Source organism: Ochotona curzoniae, unplaced genomic scaffold (genome assembly GCF_017591425.1).
Source record: "Ochotona curzoniae isolate NIBS_2020 unplaced genomic scaffold, NIBS_Ocur_1.0 contig_3498, whole genome shotgun sequence".
Taxonomy (NCBI): Eukaryota; Metazoa; Chordata; class Mammalia; order Lagomorpha; family Ochotonidae; genus Ochotona; species Ochotona curzoniae.
This window is the reverse complement of record NW_024465885.1, coordinates 22,602,572-22,629,332: the sequence shown is the minus strand read 5'-3', so window position 1 is coordinate 22,629,332 and position 26,761 is coordinate 22,602,572.

Genomic DNA, 26,761 nt, shown 5'->3' with positions numbered 1-26,761 from the left:
ATGTTTGTGTTACCTGGTTTAAACATATTGATTTAAATCCCAGGCAAAGTTTTTACTAAAAAAGCTGTCTGTGATCTCACTTTATTTCTCTACTTTATCTCCCTTACCTGTAATTTTATAGTTAGTAATTAATTGTACATATGTAAAGATTTAATAACTAGATGATTTGATGCCTATGAAATTTCTGAACATGTTTAACTGTTTTACTTAATTATTAATAAGTTAATGACTCATGTTATAAAGAGTGATAGAGTTTTTTTTTTTTTTTTCTACCTAAAATGGGTCATTTTAGACCTAGCAAAATGGCTCAGTGGCCAAATCCTTGCCTTGCAAGTTTCAGGATCCTATATGTTCACATCTTGGTGTCCTGGCTCCTCCACTCTGACCCGTCTCTCTGTTTCTAGGAAAGTAATAGAGGGTGGCCAAAAGCTTTGGGACCATGCACCTGCATGGGAGACCAGAAAGAAACCCCTGGCTCCTGGTTTTGAATTACCTCTGGCTGTTGCAGCCACTTGAGGAGTGAGCCAGTGGATGGAAGATGCTTTTCTCTATCTTTCTTTCTTTCTCTGTGTAAATCTGCCTTCCCAATGACAATGAACAGATCTTATTGTTTCAATGGTTCATTTTTAAAGGTTTGCTTATTTTACCATGAGATAAACCATCATTTGCTGTGGTGGCACCTTATATCAGAGACTAATATTATCCCTCTTCACTCCAGCTTCCTCCTCATGAACCTTGGAAAGCAGCAATGTACCTGTCATGTGCTTGGGAAGACAAGAGTAGGAGATATCAGATAAAGCTTGGGGTTCTCTATTGTGGCCTGGACCAGTTTAGCACACTGCTTCAATTTAGGGCATGGGTGGCAAATCAGAGATGGGAGATCTCTCTTCCTTCAAAGTAAGTAAATACATAAATTTAAACATCGAAAATTTTTCAGATGAGTAACAGTGAGTTTTCACATAGGCAACTCATATTCAGGGAACAATTTTCTTTGTAATCTGGTTATTGTAACAACTAACAAACATGAGTTAAATATAATTTTAGAAAAATCGAGCAATTAGATATTTAACTTATAATGTTGCATACTTTGCTCCTAATATTAATTTATGAGTATAAAATGTGTAATATCTTTAGCATCACCAGTCTCTCAAATGAGGTGTCAAATATATATCGCATGACTTACCTTTGAAAGTAGATTGATGTTTCAGCACGTTTTGAAGTTTCTAAAACATTTCTCCAATTTGGCACAACACCCTCGTCCATCTGCACATTGATTCCTACGAGCAAACACATTATTCACATGCGGCACATAATGTGCATGCAAATAGTCAACTTAATTAGAACTCTCCAAATCTTTAAAATCAGGAGAAAACACTGGGAAATAATTAGTATAAAATGAGATTGATAATATCCGCTGTTAGCTCAAATTGCTTCTGGCATTGCTACCATATGTAGTAGTATGGTAGTAGACCAAGGGAGTCAAACCTGTAACTGCTGAAACCAACATCATATTAGATTGAACCAACGGCTTTGTACTGACTCCTGGGGTACAGCTTCAACAACTGTGATTAAACTCTTCTCGGGCAGAAATAAACCATGTGTAACATTAAAGTCCCACATGCGAATCTTACATATGCACTGAGTGAAGACTTCTGGTGCACATACTTTTTTACTTGTTGAATATTATAGTTAGAACTAAACCTATGATTATACAGCAAAATAAAATTATGTGATTTAAAAATTATAGAAAATAATTAAGGAAAGAGCGAAGGAAGCTAAAGGAGGAAGAAGTGAAAGGAGGGAAGTATCGTTGTCTTCTTGGAACTATATCTTTTAAATGCATAAAATCTGGACCTGGCACAATGTCTTGGTATCTAAATCCTCACCTTGCATGCCCCAGGAGCCATACTGACACAAAATCAGGTCCCAGATACTCCATTTCCCCTCCTTCTCTCTGCCTGAGGCCTGGGAAAGCAGTACAGGATCACCTAAAGGCTTGTGACCCTGCACCTAAACAGGAGAACCAGAAAAATTTACTAGTTGTTGCTTTAAATGCCTCAACTTTGTTTATAAATTACTACAGGGGATATGTTCCATTTTTGTAAATAAAAATTTAACAAAAGAACTCCTGATACACACATCCTCTATACAACCTACCTATCTTCCTGTGACTGCACTTCTGAAACAATAGCAACCACAAAAAAAATAGCATAAGATTTTTTCATCTCTAGAATTCTATAAGTCTCCACTCTTTCTTTCACTGCAAATAAAGATGACACTCTAAATGTTATTTCAAGTAAATATTTATTTACATTTATTTTTATCTGATTGAAAGGCAGAGAGAAAAATATATATTTTATTTTCTAGTTCAGTCTTAAAATGTCTACAACAGCTGTGGATTGACCAAAGCCAGAAAGCCCATCTAGATTTTCACAAGTGCGGCAGAGACACAAATTACTTATTTCAATACCTGCTTCCTTCTAGGTTGCCTGAACAGGAAACAGGGTCAGAGATTGGGCAGCCTAGAATCGATCCAGCATTCCGATATAGAAAGAAAAATTCCAAATTTTAAATTGCCTAATGACAACAGTTACACTACTATCCAACATATAGTATAGTATTGAGTCTATATTATACCACAGCTCTTATTGTTACCTGGAGAATCAAAATGCTACTTGTTGAAATTTTGATACGCACATTTTTCAGAGATTAGAATTTCTACTATCCAAAGAAAATTTCTATGCATAATGTTTACCAAATTGTTCTGTTGCTTAACCTATTCATTTAATTCCTTCCATGGGGTGGGGGTGGGGGGGTGGAAAATGTTCTTCCAGTAAGTTCTTGCAGACAGGCTCCACAATCTAATTTTTACTGTAGTTTATTCATGTTTGCTGTTTTTAGTCACATCTGTATCTTCATTCTTAGAGGATATTGCAAGTTTCATCTTGTTTGATCCTGCAACCAGAGCAGCATTACCAGGGTTAAAGAGGTGTAGACATGCAATTTGGAAAAATAAGAAATAAGACAGAAACATGATAAAGACTATCAAAGTGTCCTTCTCTGAGGAAGGATGGAGGTTGACCTAAAAGGATCACTGCCCCAATCTTTCATTGATTTGCTTAGTATGTCAAATTATAGGACTTGTTATGGCACATGCATCGGTTGCTGTGTCCCATAATGATGTTAACCAGCCAATGCTTGATGATTAAGAAGCAACAGTGGGTTCCATGTATAGAAGTGAGTACATTTCTTTCTCAAGGATACCTAAAAACATGAGTGACGAGGCCTTGGACTGTTGTCCTACTGCAGACCCTCTCCTTTAGGCCTCAATATTGGTCTTGGATTTTAGACTGCTTACAGACCGTGGTTTGCAGAGAATGGCATTGGTCTTGGCACCAAAAATCTGCGAACACAAGATTTTAGACAGAGTTTGTTCTGCTCTTCTTTACCAAGCCTGTCTTCCTTGCTTCTTTCCTCCCTTCCTTCTTTCCTTCTTAAGATTTATTTATGTGTTTATTTTTGCAAAGTCAGATACACAGAAAGGAGGATAGGCACAGAGTAGAATCCATCTGTTGATTCATTCACCAAGAGGCCACAATGGTTAAAGCTGAAACAATTCAAAGCCAGGATCCTGGAGCCTCTTCCTGGTTGCCCACATGGGTGTAGGGTCCCAAGGCTATGGGCCAACCCCAACTGATTTGGAGGCCGCATCAGGCCCCTGATGGGAAGCAGGGCCTCCAGGATTAGAATCAGCACCCGTTTGGGCATGTGGAAAGTGAGGACTTTAGCTCCCAGACTCCACGCTCTGCTCTATTTATTTATTTTTAACATGTTTCCTGCAGCACTTGATATTCCAAACATATTATTTTAGCATTATATTTTAGCAAAACAAAATGAACAAAAAACTGAATTATTTAAGACTGTATAAGTTATTCCCAAATATATATCTAGTTCTGATATTTTGTCTATGCCAAAACTATGTGTGTTATCTTGGAATTCAGCATTAGGGAATTAAGCTAATGGTCTACAGATTGACCTGTTTCTCTTAAACTTGAACTTGTCCATTCTTGTTTGTCTCTCTGAAAGCCACTATTACTGAAATAGATACACTCTGCAAAAGATCTAGAAGCTGATCTTCTGCTTTCCTTTCAGCATTTTTTAACCCATCATTTAGATTTTTAACTTTTTTCCTAATGAATTTAATGTATCCCTCTAATGTTATATCTATATTCTATTATTTTTTAAAAATGATTTTTTTATTGCAAAAGCAGATTTATAAAGAAAAAAGAGAAAGATCTTCTGTCTTCTGGCTCACTCCCTAAGCGGCTGTCACATCTTTAGCTGAGTTGATCCAAAGCCAGGAGCTAGAAGCTTCTTTGCCGCTTTCCCAGTCCACAAGCAAAGGGTTGGATGTGAAGTGGATCATCCAGGACATGATTTAGCACCCATATAAAATCCTAGCAGTGGCACATGAGGATTTAGCTACTAGGCTTCAGTGCCAGGCCCTGTGTTGCTTTAGTTTTCCATGTATTATACTTTATTTCAGTTGCATGTGTTTATTTGAAAGACAGAATGAGAGAGAGCGAGAGATGACAGCAAATTCCCATCTGTGATTTGAGTTGGTCGAAACAAAAGCAACCCCATCCTTGCCCTTCACTTCAGTGGCTGCACATACTTGGGTCATCCTTCACTGCTTTCTCAGACATATGAGTAGGGAGGTAGGTTGGAAATAAAGTATGCGGAATCCAATCAAAAGTTTATTCAGCTTGACCTCAGTCACAAGTTTCAAGGAAATCTATGTGTTCAGTGATATGTATTAAGGAATTGCGGGGAAAATTAACTTTAACAGTCTGAATAAATATTTTGAAGGCATGTTTTTGACAAAAGTTCCCAGAAAACAAATTAGACAAAGAATAATATCTTCATTATATTGTGCTAAAAAAGGTATATATATATATATATATATATATATTCATATAAATGTAGGAAAAATCAGATATTTAATTCCCATGATTTATAAAATCAACTCAGAATGAATAAAAAAAAATGTAAGAACTCAGAATAAGAAATTTTAGGACGAACATGAAAGGGGACCCTTCAACATGCCAGCATATGTATGACTCTTCAGATAGCTGCTCCTCTTTCCATCACAGTAACTAAGAGGAAAACTATACAAAGGAAACTACATGAAATCCAGAGGCTTCCACACATCAAAGGGAACACTCAATAAAAGATGCTTTATGGGACAAAACAGGAAAAATATTTCAGACTACTCACTCAACACGGAATTCATATCCAAATGTATTAGCAGTTAAAACAACAAAAACTACAACAAAAACCCTCAAAAAAATGCAACCAGTGCAGTTTAAAAATGGACAATGTACATCAATAGTTAGTTCAGAAGAAATAGAAATGGCCAAACTCATTTTTGAAAGAATATGGGAGACCTTTTTGGTATGATTGCTTGATAATAAATGAAACAAAAGATCCTGCTAGAACTACTCATTCTAAAGAGTCACCATTTTTAAAAAATTTATTTATTTTTGAAAAGTGAGATACACAGAGAGGAGAGACAGAGAAGAAGATCCTCTGTCCTCTGATTCACTCCCCAAGTAGCCACAATGACCAGAGCAAAGCCAGCCCGAAGCCTCAAGCCAGGAGCTTCTTTTAGGTCTCCTACTTGGGTGCAGGGTCCCAAGGCTTTGGGCTGTCCTCGTCTGCTTCCCAGGCCACAAGCAGGGAGCTTGATTGGAAGTAGGGAAGCTGGGATTAGAAATGGCACGCATATGGGATCCTGGCACATGCTAGGTGATAACTTTAGCTGCTTAGACTACGGTGCAGGGCCCGAGTGTCACCACTTCCATAAAGTATGTTAACTAGATATGACACTCATTATTCTCACATCTAGTACTTGTCCGTTTTCACTTGATCATTTCTTTTTTCATGCTAACTTTGGGACTGTTTGCTGTTGTTTTTCTAGTACCTCAAACATATTATTAACCCATTTACTTGGTGCCTTTCTAATTTCTTTACATAAGCCTTGACTGAAATAAACTTTCCTTTTATTGCTGCCTCCAAACAACAAATGAAAGATTGTGTTTTTTTTTCTCTGATGAATACACCTCTAACCAATTCCTCATCATAAATCTTGGTATCAAATATGTCTAAAAAAACATGAAAAGTCCAACTGGTTCTGTTCCTACAGGAAACACTGACAGATACAAGCAGAAAAAAAAGTATCTCTTATCCTTACTCCAGTGTAAGCATGGATTTTGTGAACTGCTGAAAAGAACAGAAGCAATCTGTTTTACAAAAGCTGATAATAACATTGGTGTCCCACTCAAAACCCTAGGTTTAATAAAGGCTGTTTTGATTTCGGAATATTGAGTGCATACTGGAAAACAAAGGGAGAAAATTTAGTTAAAGAGCAGAGGTAGTGGGTCATATGTCAGCCAAACTTCCTGCAAAATTAACTATCAGTATAAACATCATTGTATTCTCAAAGAAATTTTATTCAGAACAATTATTTAGAGTTTTCTTTGATTTCAAAATTAATATTCAATTTATTAACAATGCAAATTACCAAGCTAATTATTCCTTAAGCTTAAGTTCTAATATGAATATTATATTTTTAATAAATTTTAGTACTTACTTTAATAGGCCTCTTAGCAATATTTGACATCATTTACAAATTTAGCTAATTAAGCACTTTTATTCTTTAAATGCATTCATAAATTTAATATATCCAATCTTTTTTCTGTTATTTCAATTGTTTAATTGGTAAATAAAACCTTGGATACTTAGAGAACTTATGTAAATTTAATAATGCAAGTAAACCTCTTTAGTTGTTTGAAATGTTACAATAATTAATAGGAAATCAGAAAATCAACATTAATTTTTAATCATGCTTATTAAAGTTGGAAGTATGAGATTAATAATCCATAGTGCTATAATTATCAAAAACTGACAAAGAGTAAGTGCTTAAATTTCAAATATATCGCAGATTTCTTAAGCAAAACCAAAAGGTAAAACTCTGTAGGCTTATTTCAATCCTACATTTTAAATTTCCCAGGGATGAATGATATGTACAATTTTAAAAACAGCTTTTTAAAGTGGCTGATATTCCAAAAATGAAAGTATTCTGAGAGTTCTTATTGCTCAGAAATTCAGTGTGAGATATAATTGGTAAATATGTATATGAACTCAACTTTTCTCATGATCATGACTTTCACATTGATCCCCTGAAGCTTGATGCACTAAAAATAAGAAAAAATGATGAAGTTTTGACCAGTGGTTACATATGATATCCCATATTATTGCAACTGATACAAAAATGGGTTTGAGATCTTTCTGCTCCTTCCTTAGCGTGAATGACCTATGCTTGCTCACTCTGGGCTGCTGTATGTGATGACTCAAATATGTGCCTTGGAGCCCCCAGACTGAACATCCAGCTCTTACCTGTGACCCCAGCTTAACTGTTGTACTTGAAAAATGAATTGGCAGATGGATGGCATCTGTAAGCCTCTTACTTCCTCTCCTGTATCTCTACTTTTAAATATATGCAATAAATTAAGTAAAAATAAATAAATTAAAATGTATAAAAAGTGTTAGTTAACATACTCACATCTCATATGCAAGTTCAGATATGTATTCTAATTCATTTGTCTTTAATATGTGACTGAACTTAATAGAAATTATGATTTACCAGTCTGTGATGCTTCTTTCTATATTTTGTCTTTTTATCTGCTTATTAGTCAATCAAAATGTTATGAATAGTGAGATGCACTTACATTTTCTATTATTTCAAAGATTTGTCAACATCCAAACATTATGTCCTCAGATGCCTTTCCTGGAAGAAATCTTTCTTAGTATTTATGTTGCAAATTAGAAAATTCACAGTTTGGGCAAGATTCTGAACTCAAAATAATCCTGCTCCTAGGGATAAGCCACTGGTAACAAGCAGCCTTCCACCTTTCTAGACTTCGCTTTAGTTGGATAAATTGCCAACAGTGTGATAGCTGATTTATACGGTAGATCAATTTTCAACTACTTTTGCTTCTCCATTTTGACTACCATACTGGACTTACTAAACCACATGCTCACCAATACAATAGTAGTGTAGCTTTTTCCTCCATCCACACCAGCAGGCTTTGTTAGTAGATTTCCAAATAGAAGCCAATCTCATAAGAGTAGGTGGAGCCTCAACGTGGTGTTTATATTCAGTTTCTTACTAGCTAAAGAGACTGAGGTTTCATTCACAGCTTATTACTCATTTCATTTTGTCCTCTTGAAAAAGCATCTGTTCATTCACTTCACCCATTTTTTTTAAGATTTATTTATTTTTATCGGAGAGGCAGATATGCGAAGAGGAGGAGAGACAGAGAGGAAGATCTTCCGCCCAATGATTCACTCTCCCAGTGACTGCAATGGCTGTTGCTGAGGCAATCCGAAGCCATGAGCCAGGAACTTCCTCCAGGTCTCCCATGTGGGTCCAGGGTCCCAAGGCTTTAGGCCATCCTCGAGTGCTTTCGCAGGCCACAAGCAGGGAGCTGGATGGGAAGTAGAGCTGCCAGGATTAGAACTGGAGCCCATATGAGAAACTGGCGCATTTAAGGCGATGACCTTAGCCACTAGGCCACTGTGCCAGGCCCATCTTTCACCCATTTCTTAACAGCATTGTTGATTTTATTGCTTTGAGCTTTTGAAGCTCTTTGTAAATCCTGGAAGATAGTCCCTTATGTGTTGCGAAGTATTCAAAGATGACCTTCTTTTCTGTCAATTGCCTCTGTTGTGTTGATCATTTCCTTTGCTGTACAGAGACTTCTTAGTTTGATATAGTCACATCTATTTATTTTGCTTGACTGTCTATGATTTGGGGGAATCTCCCATCCCCTGGTTCATTCACCCAGTGGCTGCAAAGGCTTGAACTGAGTCATTCCTAAGCTAGGAGCCAGAAGCTTCTTCTGTGTCTCCTATGCATGTGCAGAATGCCAAAACTTTGGGCTGTCCTTGACTGCTTTCCCAGTCCACAGAAGGGAAAAGAGAAGTGGAGCAGCCAGGATATGAAGTCACCCATATAGGATCTTAGCAGCATATGCAAGGTGAGGACTTTAGCCACTAGGCTATTGTGCCAGGACCAATCAATGCCTGTATCTTGTACAGTGTTTTCTATGTTGTACACTAATAGCTTGTTCATTTTTGGATGCAAATATGAGTCCTTGATCTATTTAGAGCTGGTTTTTATTTAAGATGACAGGGATCTTGTCTCTTACTTCTTCAAGCTTCTATCCAATTTTCCTAACAGCATTTATTGAATAGAACACGCTTTTTCCCTGGACAAAATATCTTCAGTTTCCTTGTGGAAGACTAAATGATTGCATGTGTCAGGGCTTCTTCCTGTTGTTTTTATTCTGTGCCATTGATTTTTCTGTCTCTGTACCAGTACCAGACTGTGTTGATGGCCATTGCCTAGTAGTATGCCTTGAGGTCTGGAAATGTGATTCCTGCAGCATGATTATGTATTCTTCAGGAAAGATTTAACTATTCTAGTCACCAGCTTGTCTCCAGTAGTTCTTGTGGCTGAACGCCACCGTCTGCCCTACCCTTGGTGACTCAGGGCTTGCTGGCAGGCCTAAACCCTGAGAGTTGGGCTATAAGCATTTTTCTTGACTTCACCATCATACTCATAAGTCAGCAAAGATTTTTTTTTCCCATAGAAATAGATAGTAAAGATTTCAGAGTTCTAGGATCCATGCAGTGTCTTTCACAGCTACTCAAATTTGCCATTGCAAAGCAAATAACCCACTAAGTATACGAAGAATATTGCTATTATCATACTATGTTTTGTTCTGCTGTAATAAAATACCACATGCTGAGTAATTCCACAGCTCAGACATTTTGGGTTCTTAACTGTAGCTTGTCAGCGCTGAGATGATACTAATGGCACTTGGATAGGGCCTTCTTAATATATCACCACATGACAAGCTGTATGTTATGCCTGAGGATCTACTGAAAGAGAAGAGAGAGAGCGTGACAGAGAACCCATCTCCGCTATTCTAATGAACTAAGTAATCTTACCAATGAGCGCTGTTTAAAAACGGACCACATTTAATATCAGCTAAATTTCAATGTAACATTATGAAGCACAAGTTGAACCATAACAGTTCTATTCTGTTTAGTTTTATTTATTAAAAACACTGTACAAAATACTTCACATTGTGTAAATTGTGAATTCTGTTCTAACTCATGATTATTTCCAGATCTTGCAAGAATACTTTTACATTACAGCAAAAATGTTAGTCCAAGATGGGATTCACATACATATGTATAGGAAACATTGCACATTTCAGCTTCCAAGAGAACGATGCTTGTTAGTTTGGTTTAGCCAAAGGTAGGTCTCCTTGTGCAGGTTTTCTGTTTGCTAAATCTGATGCACCAATTATTCTCCACCACTGACAATCAAACTTTCCTGCCTCAGTTCCCAAAAAGGAAAAAAAAATATATCAGTCTTTATGTTGTGTAAAATATGTTACTGTTTCCTTAGGAAGCCATCATGCCCAGATATACGCCCTTCTTTGCAGTTTATGTAATGTATCAAGATCAAGTTCTGTAAAAACAATATATATGCTCTAACTATAATTTTAATGCCTGTGACATGTCACTAACATGTTCATTCCTGGTCATCTTCTCTAAACTTAACCCTGCAAAGCAGTGACTCTCTTATGCCTGGGTGTGTGATTGCTCACACAAGCCACATTTCTCATTGCATGTTCTCCAAATCATTATCAAAAAAGGTCAAGCGGCTGGGACTGGGGACTGGAACACATGTGTGTATCCTCTCTTATTCTTTACATGTAGTTTTGCAAATTTCTCTTAATGAAGTCAATCTTTCCTCAATCTCTTATGACAAGTGAAGCAGTTGAATTAGCACTCTCCATGGTTCTTAAAAGTAAGTGCATGATAGATCTAAATGTAAGGTTTAGCTCCAGCATCCACGTAAAACAGTGTCCAGCGTGTCCAGTACCATCTTCTAATGTGTACAATTGCTATGTTTTGGGATCTAACTCAATTTTCCTATAGGCTGTTTTTTCTGTGTGTTTTGACTTTGTTAATAATCGTCACATATTTGATTAGGGTGCAAAGGGCCTAAGGCTAAAAGAAAGGGGACAAGACCCTTGTTATCACATTGTGTTTTTTCCTTCTTGTATCTGGGGAAACGGAGAGATAATGGGAAAAAAATAATATCTAGCCTCCCAATCATCCCAGAATCCCTGATGTAGGGCCTGCTCTGAGCTCCACTCAAGTGGTTTATAGTTCAACAGTTCTGAATCGCTGCTGATCTCGCCATTACAGTCATGATGAAATCTATCCAGAATCTGTTGGCTGACATAATCCATCTTATAGGCTCCATTTGGCTAGATTTTCACTGCCAACAGTTATTGGGGGTAGTTGATTAATTTGATCTATCCTCTGTCTTCTGTGATACCAGGTATCCCCTGCACGTTCTAAAACAGCATTGTACCCTCTATGTGCAATTGGCCATTCTGTCCACTGTTTCATCTAAGCCACTGAAGAGGCTCTTTCACAAGCATTCCATGGTCACACCATGGACCGTGCAATTTCCTGCATTGCTGATGTTCTGAGTCCATTGTTGCAGTTGGAGGATCCCAAAAAAACCTCATCTGAGGTTATCCCAGACCTGATGCTTGTGTGTCTTTCCAATGAATGGACCACCACTATCTGTCAGCCCAATCAGCTTATATGCACACTTGTGATTGTCGCTGCTTGGTCAGTTCTGTCTCCAGCCCTGTCCACTATGTGAACTAAAGAGTGTTGCAGCTCAGCCTAGTCTTACCCAACACACACTTGGTCACATAAACCAGTGGGAGGTGCAGCTTAGTTGGTGGGAATCCCAATAACCCCCACCAGACCCACCCCTTCCCTGGTTCCCATGCTTGTCAATATGTACAGCAGACTGGTCCAGACTGTCCCATATCCCATTCAGCTCTCGTATATGTCAATTGGCATCGAAGCCATATTCAAACCAACCAGCCCCACTATACAGCCCACACACCTGCTGGAAGGTGCTGCTTTGTCTAGCCATGCCTGCTCCATTCCTCATTCTTACCAGTTAGAATGGCAACCCAAAAGGAAGGTGCCCACTATTTCTTTACTGTGTCCACTCCCGCTCAGATTTTGCTCTCCAGGTGTTTCTGCAATTTAGCTTGACACAATTTTTCCCCTATGCCAGCCTCTGTCAGCTAATGCTACAGCAAAGCCCAGTCAATCCACACCCGCTCTGACTTACAAATGCACAGGTAGGATTATCAACCCAGTCTGGATTTCCCCTGATCCAGCTCACATGAGATCAACAGGTAATATAGCACTGCTTGGCCTGGTCTGCCCCATGCCAGCTCTCATGTTCACCCCTGGGGGTAGTAGTCCAATAGGGGGGCCCCATGCAATGCCCCCTACTATATTCCATTCCCTACCACCCAGTCTGATGTGTGCTAGTTGGGTGCTGCAGTCTAGTCTGGCATGGCCTGTTTCACCTTGGCATTTGCCAGTGGATGTTATAACCTGGCTATGTCAGGTGCAAGCCCAGATTCAGCTCTCACTGGTCGGGGCTAAAGCCTAGCCTAGCCCAGCCCAGCCCAACCTAGCCCAAGCAGGTCCCAGTTGGCCCTAATGTAAGTTGACTGGTATGGAGTCCTGACTGACCTGACCCACACACCTTTGTGATTCTTGGATTTGCCAGTGGGTTATATGAACTATCCTAGCCTGGATAGACCCAGATCTGAGCCAATCGTATGCTGGTGGGTACCGTTCTCTGTCCTGTTCTGGGCTGCTTCTTGGCGTGGTTCTTGAACTCACCTGCAGGGACTGTGCTCCAACAGAAGAGTTTCCCAAACTCCTCCATCAGAACCTCTTTGAATGCCAGATTTGCACACACTAGTGGGTCAATGGACCAGCCTTACTTATTCCATCTTTTGTCCTAGCAGGAATAGTTACCTTTCCTGACTGGTCCTTACCCTTTCTGGTTTTATTTGTTAGGTGCTACCATCTAGCCAAGTCTGGTCCACACCTGATACAGCTCCTACATGGTTCAGTAGGGATAGAGACCTTGCCCAGCCCATCTTACACCCATCCTGGGTTTTCACAAGCTCCAGTACATGCTGGAGTCCAGCCAAATATAGCACAACCCAGAACCAGTCCACAACCATGCTGAGAAAGACTACAGACATGTCCAGTTCAGACCGCAGCCCCCATTCTGTCCCTTGCACTCATCAGTGGGAGCCACAACACAGCTAAGGCGGCCCCTTAGCTCTCCATCCAGACCTGATCCTAGCCACGGATTTTGTGCATGCCAATGATTGCTTTCACCCAGCATGGCATAGCTCCTCCTCTGTCTTGGCCTTTGCCTTTGAATGCTCTATAGCTTTGTGTGACCCAACCAGCCCCTTAAATCAGTGCTTGACAGTGGGTGCTTGCTTAGTCCACTAGATCCCTGGTTATTGCAAACCAGCAGTTGTGGTAGCCTAGTCCAGAATGTTTCTGCAGTAGCCAGTGGGCTAAGGTCTGCTGGGGTCTGCCTGGTCTTTCCCCTTCCAAAACCAGCCTGCATGCTTGCCAGTAGATAGAGATTCCTTGCCCAGCCTGCCCAATACCCAGGTCTGGACCATGTGCTCACCAGTGGGAGTTGTGACCCAGTGGGGGAGTTGCCCAGGTTCTCCCATTTGACTCATTCCCAGATTTAGATCTCACATATGCTACTGGGTGCAAGGCCCTCACCTGGCATGGTCTGCCCCCTCAGTCCTAGCCTTTGTTTGAGTTAGTGGATGATGAGGCTTGTCAGAATACAGCCCGTAGAAAAGCTGGGACAGCAGAGGCCTGTGGGACCCTGTTGAGAAGAGGCTCCAGGAAAGAGAAGGCAGAAGGCTTCTCACCCGCAGTGTGCTCTTGCCCCCAGTGAGTTCTTGGATGTGTTTCCATGCTCTCCCTGAAGATAGGCAGACATTTGTGCTCTGTCTAATCAAGGATGGACAGTATAATCTATTCCCTGTTACAATAACCTTTTGACTGGGTCACCTTGTTAGCTTCTTTGCTGTCTCTGAGTTCTTATACATGATCTAATTCTGAGTTATGTCTAAACCATTGTTTCGTGAAATGTATAAAAACTGAAACCGTGGAAATAAACTTTGTCAGTTGCCAAAAGAGAGCACTGTCCCCCCATTTCTTCAGGTCCCATCTCCTCTCCAGGAACCTGCAAGGTAAACTTGCAAAGCCAACCCAGCCCACCCCACACCCTAGTAGGGTGCACATTTGGGGCTGCAGCCTGTGCCTGCCCAGCCTTTACCCAGGCCCAATACCCATGAGTGTTGGCAGAGTCCATGGTCATACCTAGCACAGCCCCTATCTCCCCAACTCTTAAGCTAACCAGCGGGGCTTGTGTTTCCACAGAGTTAGACTCACATATCCCCTACAGAATCTAACCTGGGACCTGGTTCTCTTGTATACTGTATAGTGTCATGTTCTAGCACAATGTGACCCATCCACTGTGACGACATGCCCTGTCATATATTGGGATATTGTCCTGTCAGATAAACCACCAGCCCTAGGGTATGTGTGGGCTGGCGTGTGGTAATCAGCAATGTTCTATGCTGCCAAGTCCAGCTCAGAACTTCCATGTGGGCTGCAGCACCGGTCAAACCCATAAAGGTCGTCTGGTCTCTCTCCACCAAACCACAGGTCTCAATTTTCTTGCTTGCCTTCAAGTACAGTGCGCTTTTCCTTTGGAGTCATGCAGTCATTCCTTACTGAAACTCCGCCCCCGCCCGCAGGATTGTCCTGCAGCAGTAATTCCTCACCTAAGTATAAACCCATGGGTCATTACAAATCCTCACCTGTGTGACCCCCAATCTCCTTGAAAATTCTAATGCACAAGTTCCTGAAGCCCGCTACCAGGCGGGTGAGGATTGCTTACAGTGACATTGACATGAGGGGCACCTAGCCCTGAGCCAGCCCTGCCAGTGGCGTCAGCTGGGCTCGGGATAAATGACCCCAAAAGGCCCTGGAAGTTGCCCACTTCTCCTGAGGAGTATGTTGGATTGAGCTGATTTCAGGTAGGCCCAGCCCTGAGTTTCCATTTATTTCATTTTTATCTTTGAGGGAACTAACTAAAAGTTAAGGGACAAAATTAATGTGGAAATACACATTTCCACAATTTGGAACTAGTACTTTTACCAAAATCTAAACAAAAGCACTTAAAATACGATATTTTATAATTTGAGGATGACGAGAAATAAGAAACAGTCTTCTTACTATCCATCCTCCTCCTTCCCACCCAAAAAGAGAGAAAGAGGGGGAGAGAGAGAGGGAGAGAGAGGGAGAGAGAGAGGGAGAGCTCAAAGGACAGGGAGTAAGGAGCAGTAAGTTGATCTACAATGACTAAAATGTACCAAATGTGAGCAAAATGGCACAGCAAACTTGGAGAAAAGTAGAAAGGTAATAAAAAGAAAAAATTAAAAACAAGGTTGATGTTTCCAAACTGCAACTGCCTTGTCTATCAAACAGAAAAGTAAATATTTGGTACCATCTTATGGTTAAGCTCATTTATTTATTTTTTAATATGTACACTTAATTTGAGAGTGAGAAAGAGAGGACGAGAGTGCTCCTATCTGTTGATTGATTTCACAGAGAGAATGAGACTGAGAGAATATGAGCAAGCACCCTGGCATCCTGTTGATTCACTTCCAAAAGGCTTGCACTGAATAGGATCAGACATTGGGAACCAGGGAGAGCACCCTGCTTGAAAACGGAGTCAGTTGAGTATTTCCTGATGCTTTCCAGGTCCTTCATGGGTTCAAATCTCAAATCAGGAAGCAGACACATGTTGGAGCACAGTTCCTCCGATAGGGATCAGGGGAGCTTCACCAAGAGGCTAATAGCATATTCGTATTTTACTTTTTTATTTTCCCAATATTTTTTAAACAGCTACTCTCCTTCTAAAATTTCGGAGAAATTTCTAAAATTTCTAAAATATCCTTCAAATACGTAATGTAAGATGTCTTTACATGTTGAAATACTTGGTATATTTACTGTGATTCATTGAATGAGTTAATTCAGCTAACTTCATGTGGCTTCATTTGAATTCATTCTTTCACTCAGTTGCATATTTTGTGAGACAAAGAAATTTTGCTAGCAGTTGCATGCTTCTGTATATGTATGCATATATATATATAGTTTCTGTAGAATACATTGCATAAAAATTACATTGATTAACTTGAAATCTGATCTCTGGATTATAAAATGTTTATGTAAGGTAAACACAATGAGACAAAGTTTTTTAAAACTTTCCTAGACAGTCTAACATTGGAAAAACTTTCCAAAATTAAATATACAGATATTTTAGCAGCATAATATAATTACTTTGTAAAAAAAAAACTTAGAAAATAATTTAAAATATGGGAAAACTGAACAAGAAACTCATATTTTCATCAGTAGTGATATTGTACATCTAATCCTCTCCACATCTTTTAACACAATTAATGTAATTTTAAAAGTTTTTGCCTTCATTTTGCTTTTGCACTTTACATATTGCAGAAAAAAACATTCACAAAATTCAGATAGGACAGGACGATGTTAAAGGAAGTTATAACCAGCTGATGACAAATCAGAGTTGAAATGTGGTCACACTTCTTGCCTTTTATATTCAGGTAATGGTCCTGATAATGAATTCATGAGTATATTATTGCTAGCATTGTGCTCTCTATTAAACTGCTTTATTGTTTGAATATTTACATGTAGTAGTAATGACAGTGCACATTACTTCATAGTCAAACACAGAAACTTCTCGTGTAATTTTTATGCTGATGCACATGTGGCATCTCATTGCTGTTTTAATTTTGACAAGTATTTTAGAGGATGATCCAAATGGACTTGATCACTTAATAATATATATCTTGGGCCCAGCGCAAAGGCCTAGCAGCTAAAGTCCTTGCCTTAAATACACCGGGATTCCCATATAGGTACTGGTCCTAGTCCCGGCAGCTCCTCTTCCCAATCAGCTCCCTGATTGTGGCCTGGGAAGGCTGTCGAGGACGGCCCAAAGTCTTGGAACCCTGCACCCACGTGGGAGACCTGGAGGTGGTTCCTGGCTCCTGGCTTAGGTTCAGCGCAGCAGTGGCTGTTGTGGTCACTAGGAGAGGGCATCATTGGATGGAGGATCTTCCTCTCTGTCTCTCCTCCTTTCTGTATATCTGACTTTGCAGTAAAAATAAATGAGTCTTTAAAAACATAATATATATCCATATAATAATTTGTGAATACTATAGTGTAAATTAATCTACTATGCTTTTTAAAAGCAAATAAGTAAGGTACATTTTGCCCATGCTAAGTGTCCTATACTTTCACCTTTTTAAGGTTTAGAATTTTGGAATTAGCCTATTTTCCATATAAATACAACATTGCACACAATTAACCTTAACTTTACTGTCTTTTCATTAAGTTTTGGAAAGAGATTTTCTTTTTAGTTGTCATAAACCCTCATGCAAAATTTAGCAATATATAGGGTATCCTGAAAAGTTTGTTCTCAGTGATTTCAGATATAACAACATGTGAAAATGATTCTCCTTCCAGCATTTCCTAGGAATGGTGACTTGTCTTTTATGTTCAATTACTTTGAAAGCAATTCAGAGGAAACATAGCCTTAGCATGAGCATGCCACTGAGCATCATAGTGCAAAGCTGGGACCACCACTCGATTGCAACTTCTGTAGGAAGATGCTAGATATATTCCTGTTGTGTCTATGCTACCCTGCAAGGAAAGAGAAGGCACGTTAAAGAAAAGCACAGTGATTCAAAACTTGGCAGATGCAAGAAAGGATTCTACTTTCTAATGTTAGGATTCCTCTGGGTACAACTAGACATTTTGCTTTTGATTTTGTTTTTGTTTATTTATTGTTAAGATTTCTTATTTTTTCTCCCTTCATTTATACAGATTGTAATCGTCTATTGAGCAGCCTTCAGGCATTAGACAACTGCTAACTGACCGCTTTCAGGTGTCAGAGGACAGACTCTGAGACAGATGGAACAAGTGAGAATCAGCAAGAATGTTCTTTTGAAACAAGGAAATACAGGAAACACAAAACAATGCAGAGGTACAACAAGTGGGCAGTGTAATGTTCAGTTTTCATCACAAGGTCAAATAAAAGTAGAGGAGACACTGAGGGGAATAAAGGAGAGCCAAAAGGAACTAAAACTTAAGTGACTGATTTTCAACCTGTCTTCCAGAGTACTCACTGTGGGAAGATGGTTTATACAATGGCTATATCAAAATGATTAATTAGTCCTATGGTAATTACTTTGCATTAATCTTCATTTCATAATTTCTACATAAAAATCAGTTAAAATTATCACAAGCAGCTACTGGAAAAATTATTATAAGAAAATGATAGTTTCATATTGGCAAATTTGGGGTAGGTCAATATTCATTTGTATCTGGAAATCACAAAAGTAATGTGTGTGAAGAATTACAGTCAGATTATAAACTGAATTTTGCTGCTTGTGGAAAATCGTTAACAATAAAGAGATTACTCACTATACTTGGAAATGACATTTGTGAAAATGTCACTTTGCCTTTTTGGGTGTAATTTCTTTTTTATTTATTGTGGCATAATTTCTAACAAAGCTTTGTATTTGAATAAAATTCAGTTTAATATCAAGAGAACAAACTACTTAATAGGAAATGGGCAAATTTTGTAAAATAATGCCCAGTAAAGGCATAAAGAATATATTCTAGGCACCAGGGAAATACAAATTAAAATAAATAAGAAAAACTGTATGACTAAAATGGAAAAAGAAGTAAAAATAAAAAAATATTTGAAAAGTGCATTAAAATTGCATTAAAATTGTTAAGAAATGAATCAATAGCCCATTTTTTCTTGTATACACGAAGCACTATATAACATAATATCTGTTCTGATTTTCCAAATTTCATTTCAAAATTTTATGTTTGCTTATTTAAACAATTTGAAAGAAACTGATCCTGCATCTGCTATTTATTAAATACCCGTCACACCAAAACCATAGGCTATTAAGTCAGTGAGTTGTTTCATAACAGTTCCAGGAATCTACATATGAGAACCAGATGGAACCTTCATTCTGGAACAGACTGAGGACTCGAAAGAAAACCTTCACTTTTCGTTTTGGTTTGTTGTATAATACCACTTACCACTACAATGTAAATTATTCATAAAACTAACTGATGAATCTGAAAAATCTAAATTTGTTCAAGTTTCAAAATTATTTCAGATAACATTCCCCTCTTTCTGTAGCTCTTCCAAATAAAATAAAATGGATCCTTCAAAAGTAAGTAAGGAATAAAATGAAGCCAAACCTATTTGATAACTAAATATCACCAGCCACATAGTTCTTTCACTATAACTCAGCTGTAGATTATGATACAAGAAATACGACATATGTATTCTGTGTGGTGGTTTTAAAAATTGCATCAAATTGCAGTTTTTCAGTTTACAAAATATTTTAATTTCTATTGTATATCAAAAATCAACCTGAAAAAGGCATCTCTATTACAAATTAAATTATTTCTAAACAAAATATTATTTGCTTTAGGTATTTTTCTACTTTCATACAATCCTAATTTTTTCTGAGTTTTCTTCTACTTTGTTTTCTGTAGTTGATTGATTTTATTTCAGATTTGGTTTTAAAAATAGACTGCATAATGTTTGAGCACTCTATGGCTACTGTTTTAATAGTGACATTCTTAACACATTATAGTCATATTAATGTGTCAAATAATAATGTGTGAAATTATTTCTGCATTGGAAATGTGTTTCAATATTTCACTTTTATAACCACTGTTATTACCTATTTCTTTCTATTTATTTGGGGGAATATCAACAAATAATATTGCTAGAGATTTCTACAGATATCTACTCTATCAACCTTTCAATGACACCATTTTAACATTATTGCCCAGAGTAATAAAGGGCAAATGTTTTCCTCAGCCTGCTTTTATACAGAGTAGCCACATGTGTTACTTCTTGTGATATCTTTTTACTCATTCATGTTTTACTCAATCTGGTTTGTAGATATCTAAACATCCTAATTAACCAGCATCATAATGAAAAGAGAAAAGCTGAAACCCTTTCCACTGATCTGGAACAAGACAAAGGTGTCGGCTCTTACTACTGCTATTCAACAGAATTCTAGAGGTACTCACAGAGGCCGTCAGACAAGAGAAAGAAATCAAAGGAATTCAAACGGGAAATGAAAAAGTCAAGCTTTCACTATTCACAGATGACATGATGCTTTACATAGAAGAACCAAGAGACTCAATACAGAGACTGCTAGAACTTATACGAGAGTTTGGTAGAGTAGCAGGGTACAAAATAAACGAACAAAAATCAACAGCCATAGTGTATGCAAACAGCCCCAAGATGGAAAAAGATCTAATCAGCAGGGTACCATTCAAAATAACAATAGAAAACAAAGTATCTAGGAATAAACTTGACTAAAAATGTAGAAGACCTCTTTAATTAATCATTTTTATCCTTGGCTTTCAAACAGAATACAGTCGTTTGTTCATATTATTTTTGTTATCAAATACCATATTTTTAAATGCTTAATACTAGCTGCCAGGCAAGCTGAATAAATATGTCAGGTTCAACTAATTTTCTTACAATTATAAATATTATGATCCCAAGTTTCAATTGTGGTATACATGGAAGCATATCAAATACAAACACTTCCTGAATTCATTGAGAAATCAGATTTCTCATTTATGGGCAAATCACCTGAACGTGCCTGATCTTGACTGATCTCGGAGGCTAAGCAGGGTTGGGCCTGGTTAGTACTTGGATGGGAGAAATCAGATTTCTCAAAGCAATCATTTAAATTGTATTAGGCTTAAAATAAATAATGGTGTGATAGATTATGTGAAATATTTTAAGTAATTTATCTCACTGATTTTACTTTTAGAATCTATCATGCACTTTTCAATCAGAGCTGTAGATAGGGTGGAAGAGGAAGAGTGATGGGAATTTTATGTCCACTGTTTGGCTCCTGAGATGGAGAAAACAGCCAGTACTGGATCAGGCTACTGCCCAGTGCTTCTTTGGGTCTCTCAGCTGGACGATGGGGAACTGAGTGCTTGGATCATTTCTTTCTTTTCCAAGGCCTTTAGAGAAAAGTTGGATCAGAAATGCAACAGGAACTCAAACCATTGTTCTTACGGGATGCTAACTGCACAGGCGGAGGCTTTACTCATTGTGCTGCAAAGCTGGCTCCTTGCCTCATCAACTTTGAAAATGTAATTATAAAGACTTATTAAGCAAGAGATCTAAAGATTATCCATGTATAGAAACTAAAGTATTTGCTATCAATTTATAGGTAGATTACACTTAGTGGAAGGATCTTATAAAATGAGGTTTTCTAGTCATTTGTTGATAATGCATGTGACCTAGACTGAATGCCAACAACTATTTCCCATTGTGTTATGTGACCTAATAAGTGGTAGGCAGTCTTCAGCCTAGCTTTATGTTATGTTCATGTTTTGTGGCTCACTAAAGGTATGACACAGTCTGGGGGACAATTTGCCTGTATCTCCACCTCCAATTTTTTTTTTTTTTTAATTTCTAGCTCTGTTATTGTCAGTGCTCCCTCATTTATGTGAATATGTATACCTGTATTCACTTAGGAATAATATGCTGATAATTAAAATGTGAGCATAGTTTTATACATATTCTTCAATGAATTTAAAATTATGTTTTCACTTCACAGTAGAAATTCTTTCAGAATATGTAAGTAACTATGATAAAAATATAGGACATTTAAGAAATTATTTTACTAGTACAATTATTTTGATTTTCATTTTTTTTCTTAAAATGTATTTGTTTTTCTTGAAAAGACAGATTTGCAGAAAGAATGAGAGACAGAGAGAGACATCTTTCATCCACTGGTTCTCTACCCAGGTGGCTGCAAAGGCCCAAAGTTATCCAACCCAAAGCCAAGAGCCAGGAGCTTCAATCCTGTCTTCCATGTGGCTCCAGGGTCTCTAGTCTCTGGGTCATCCTCTGTTGCTTTCCCTGACCAGAAGAAGGATGCTGAAAAGAAACTGAAGCAGCCAGAACTTGAGCCCTCACAGTTGCAAGACAAGGATTTAATCACTCGTCTATTGCATCACACTCAGATTTTTCATTGTTTAAACATAATACTATAAATTGTAGCATAAAATCTCTCAAATCGTATAAACTCATTTTGTTTTTTATCAATTGCAATATGAAGCATCATGTTACATGATCAGAAGATGAATAGTATCAATTGTATTAGATGTTGTTTGTCAATTTTCAGAATAATTAATAAAGTTATTAAAGTATAATTCTGTTACTTCTAGCATATTATATAGATAATATATCTGCTTGCAGCTCGTTTATGTCTTCAAATATTTTTAGAGTGATGAAATACAAAATATCAAATTTTTAAAAATGAAATCCAATATATGAATATATTCTATTTTTGATGAAATTATCTATGCATATAATCAGGGTGTGATGCAGATTTCTGATCTAAAAACGGACAGTTGTGAACAACTTTTCCCATTGTCAAATCTCATTTGATAAGCTTCCATAATGTTACTGAATTTATATAACTGCTTTACTTCTTGACTTTTCTTAGTTTTTTTTTTCCTTAAACATTTTTTTTTAATACATTAAAGGCAGAGTTACAAAGAGACAAATGGTGACAAAGAGAGGGGTGGGAAGAGAGAGAGACAAAAGGTGTGTGTGGGGGTTCCATCCCCTTTTTCATTCCTCAGAGGCTGAATAAGCTAGAAATGGGCTAATACAAAGCCAGGATCCTGGAACTTCTATCAGAGCTCAGATCAGTGCAGGGGGCCAGGACTTTGGCAATCCTCTGTTATTTTCTCATGCATATTATGAAACACTTTCATTGGAAATGGAGCAGCTAGGACTCTGAACTGGCGCCCATATGTGATGTTGAACTTACATATATCTGCTTTTCTCAGAAAACCACAACACTGGCCCCATTTATTATTTTATATTGTAAATGTTCAATAAAATGATTTAAAAAGCACAGACTAAAAGAGCAGCAGAAGTATGGACGCAAGCCACTGTTAATAATGAATTCAAAATGTTCAAATAAAATAATGCATATCAGCAAATACATACAAAAATCATTAAATTTGTTAGTACAATAAAGTTTTGAATTTGGCATGAACTTATATTGCAATGGCATTTATGCAATAGCATATTCCTACAGAAAAATAGGCATCATAAGCTTTTTGAAAAAGAATAGCACTCACTAAAAAACTACATTGTCTTACATTAAATTGTTCTTTCTCCACACATTGAAATTCTGCATATAATGCAATAAAACATGAATGCAATTTTAACTTTGTTATTCAACATCTGGTGAGTTCATAGAAATTACGTTTACTCTAACTATATTATTATAGTGATAAATAGGCAAATAAATGATTTTCATGCCATGGTAGATGTTTTAATATTCTGACGTTTTGGGCTCAAGGTGGTAAGCCTAGTGGGAAAAGTCCTCACATTGCACTCACCGGGGTCCCCTATGGATGCAGGTTCCTGTTCCAATAGACCCGCTTTTCATCTAGCTCCCGCCTGTGGCCTGGGAAATCAGTTGAATACTACCTTAAACCTTGGGAACCTGTGCATGCCTGGGAGACCTGGAAGAAGCTCCTGGCTTCTGGCTTTGGGTTGGCTCAGCTGCATCTGTTGCAGCCACTTGGGCAGTGAATCAGTGGATGGAAGATCTTCCTCTCTGTTTCTCATGCTCTCTGTATATTTGAATTTCCAATAAAAATAAATATATTTTTAAAATTTTGATGTAATAAATGCATGAATTTATAATTGCCCCTAAATATGAAATTAGATGTTTATTTATTGAAATTTTATCTAAAATCACTTTAATACAAATAATTGTACAGTTGTTGAAATAAACTGTCAGGAATGTTCCCCAAGTTTCTTTAAAGTTTTTTTTTTTCCTTGTACTATTTCAATTTGCCAATACTCCCCACAGAGAAAGTAACTTTCTCAATTGTTTGTGATACCCTCTGTTCATAGAAACAAGCCCCTTGCTGTTCAAGTCCAATCTGTGAACAGTGGGGGAAAATAAGTTAACTGTAATTGATTTGCAGTCATCAGCTAAAGCCTTTCAACCAGAAAAATCAACTGAAATTGCTAGTAGCCTTGAGGATAGCCATATCTGTTTTTCCTGTAACCCCATCAAGTCCTAGATTCTCAGTATATTATCTCTTGAGTTTGCACTTTGAATTTTGAAAGACCGATATTATTGTCAGTGCAGTATGGCACTCCGGTCAATTGGTCAGCATATTAAATGAAGATGAGAATCTTCCTTTTTGCTATATTTGGTGAGCTGCATTATCAGCGAGGATTCAATTGTTTTGAACATTCATCCCTGTTGACTTTTGTTTAGCAGTCTGTGAAAGCCTTAAGTTTAGGTGTTTTTTGTTGTTGTTGTTGATGGTGGTAGAATTGACGCTGTTTTTTCTATTGTTGTTGTTGTTTTTAATCTTTCATAAAATAGCAAATCTGGCAGGATTCAGCAAGTGTAGTTTGACAATATTCTGATTCACTATTCTTTTTTTTTTTCCTATTGCTAATAACATTGCATTATCTGATACAGTTTTATAGGTACTGGGATTCCCCCACCCCTCCCATTCACTATTCTTAATGTCCAGTCACAATTCCTACCACACACATTGTAATCTTGATGCTTGCATCTGGAATGATCTGCTTTGCAAGTCCATTAAAGTATATTTGAAAAGTACATTCATTCCTTTCTGGTTTGAAGCTAAAAGCTATCCTCTGATTCTAACAGCGACCTCTTGCTGCTCCTTCTGTTTTTGCTTGTATTATCAAATTCATACAGTCTGATCTCCAGACGGAAATTGAGGTTATTATCTAATATGCAGTCTTCTGAAATCCAAGAAAAAAAATTCAATATGAGAAGGGATAACTTTAACCTCATAATTTTTGAAATGTTGAGTATTTGATAGTGTCGTAGAAACCAATTGCCAAAATACAAAATGCTAAGCTTTTCAAAAATACAAAATAGGATTTAAGGGGCTCCAGTGTGAAAGCGGCTGAAGTCCTTCGATTCAACACATGAGAACCCCACATGGGTGCAGGTTCTAATCCTGGCAGCTCCACTTCCCATCCTGCTCCCTGTTTGTGGCCTGGGAAAGCAGTCAAGGATGACCCAAAGCCTTGGGACTCTGCATACACGTGGGAGACCAGGAGGAAGTTCCTGGCTCCTGGCTTCAGACTGGCTCAGATCTGGCCATTATGGTCACTTGGGGAGTGAACAATTAGGTTGAAGATCTTTCTCTCTGTCTCTCCTCCTCTCTATATCTGCCTTTCCAATAAAAATAAATAAATATTTTAAAAAAGATTAGGATATAAAAGGAGTAGCAGAGTGACCTTTTATAACAATATCCACATCTGTTACAAACAAATGAGAAAACTTCTGACCATTAAGATAATTTAATCTATTTTTAAAATTTACTGTTTGTGATGAGGAAATAAGTGTTTTTAAAAATGCATATCATATATATGGAATCATATGCATTACTAGCTAATTCTGTGAGAAAAAATTATTTAATTTTATTAAAATTAACTCCTACATATATGGTCCCTTTAAGTGGAATAATAATAATAATAATGGCCCATTTTTACATTTCTGAATTAAACATTTTACTAATTTAACTTTAATTGAATCTTTTATAAATTGTATTTAGTATTCATATTTACATGTATGCACATTATAAGAATAAACAATTTTGAGTTATGCAGGTTGAAAAAGGTATGTCAGGTCTTACAGGTAACTCTCTACTAAAATCCATGCATTTATGATAGCATTATCTTAATTTTCATTAGAATGATTTAACATGGTAGTTATTTCATAGGTTGGAATCTGATCAACAATGTCAAAATCTAAGAATTCGTAAGTATAGAGTAGGATTTGGAATCATTAGAATAAACTTTTATGTATTCATATTTTAGATAGTGATGCCTATTTAAAATGTGTACTTTCATTTTTTTTTTTTTTACTTTATTTTGAAGGCAGAGAAACAAAAAGACAAAAAGAACCAGACAGAGAAATTTTATTTCTTGGTTCGCATAGCCAAATCTAGGAGCTTCTTGTAAGTCTCCACTATGGGAGCAGAGGCCCAGTCACGTGGACAGTGTTATGTTGCTTTTCCTTCAGCATGTTAAGGGAGTTGGATCACAGTTGGATTCACTGGGGTACCAATGGCTATCCATGTGGGAGACTGGCATAACGGGTTGCCGCCATATTACAATGTGGATTTTGAAATGCATGTGTTTCAAAGAGTAATTGATTGTCTGAACTTTCTTTTCTGTTATTTTCTTCCTTATTTACTTTTGCCTTTTTTGGTTTCATTTTGGCATGATTTCCCTTCATTCTTTACAGAAATTTTCTTATTCAGTAGTATCATATCACCTGTTGCATTCCATTTTCTTTCATACCAGAGACCTGCTCCGGCTGAGTCCAGAGTTTCCAAAGGATGCATGGATCGGCAAGACGATAAGAATAGATGAGATGTGGACTATTATGACATGATGCTCATAATGGACAATACTTTATTTATACACAAATTATCACAAGCTTCTGCACAACATCCAATTGTTTCATTTTTATTTCACTATAAAAGG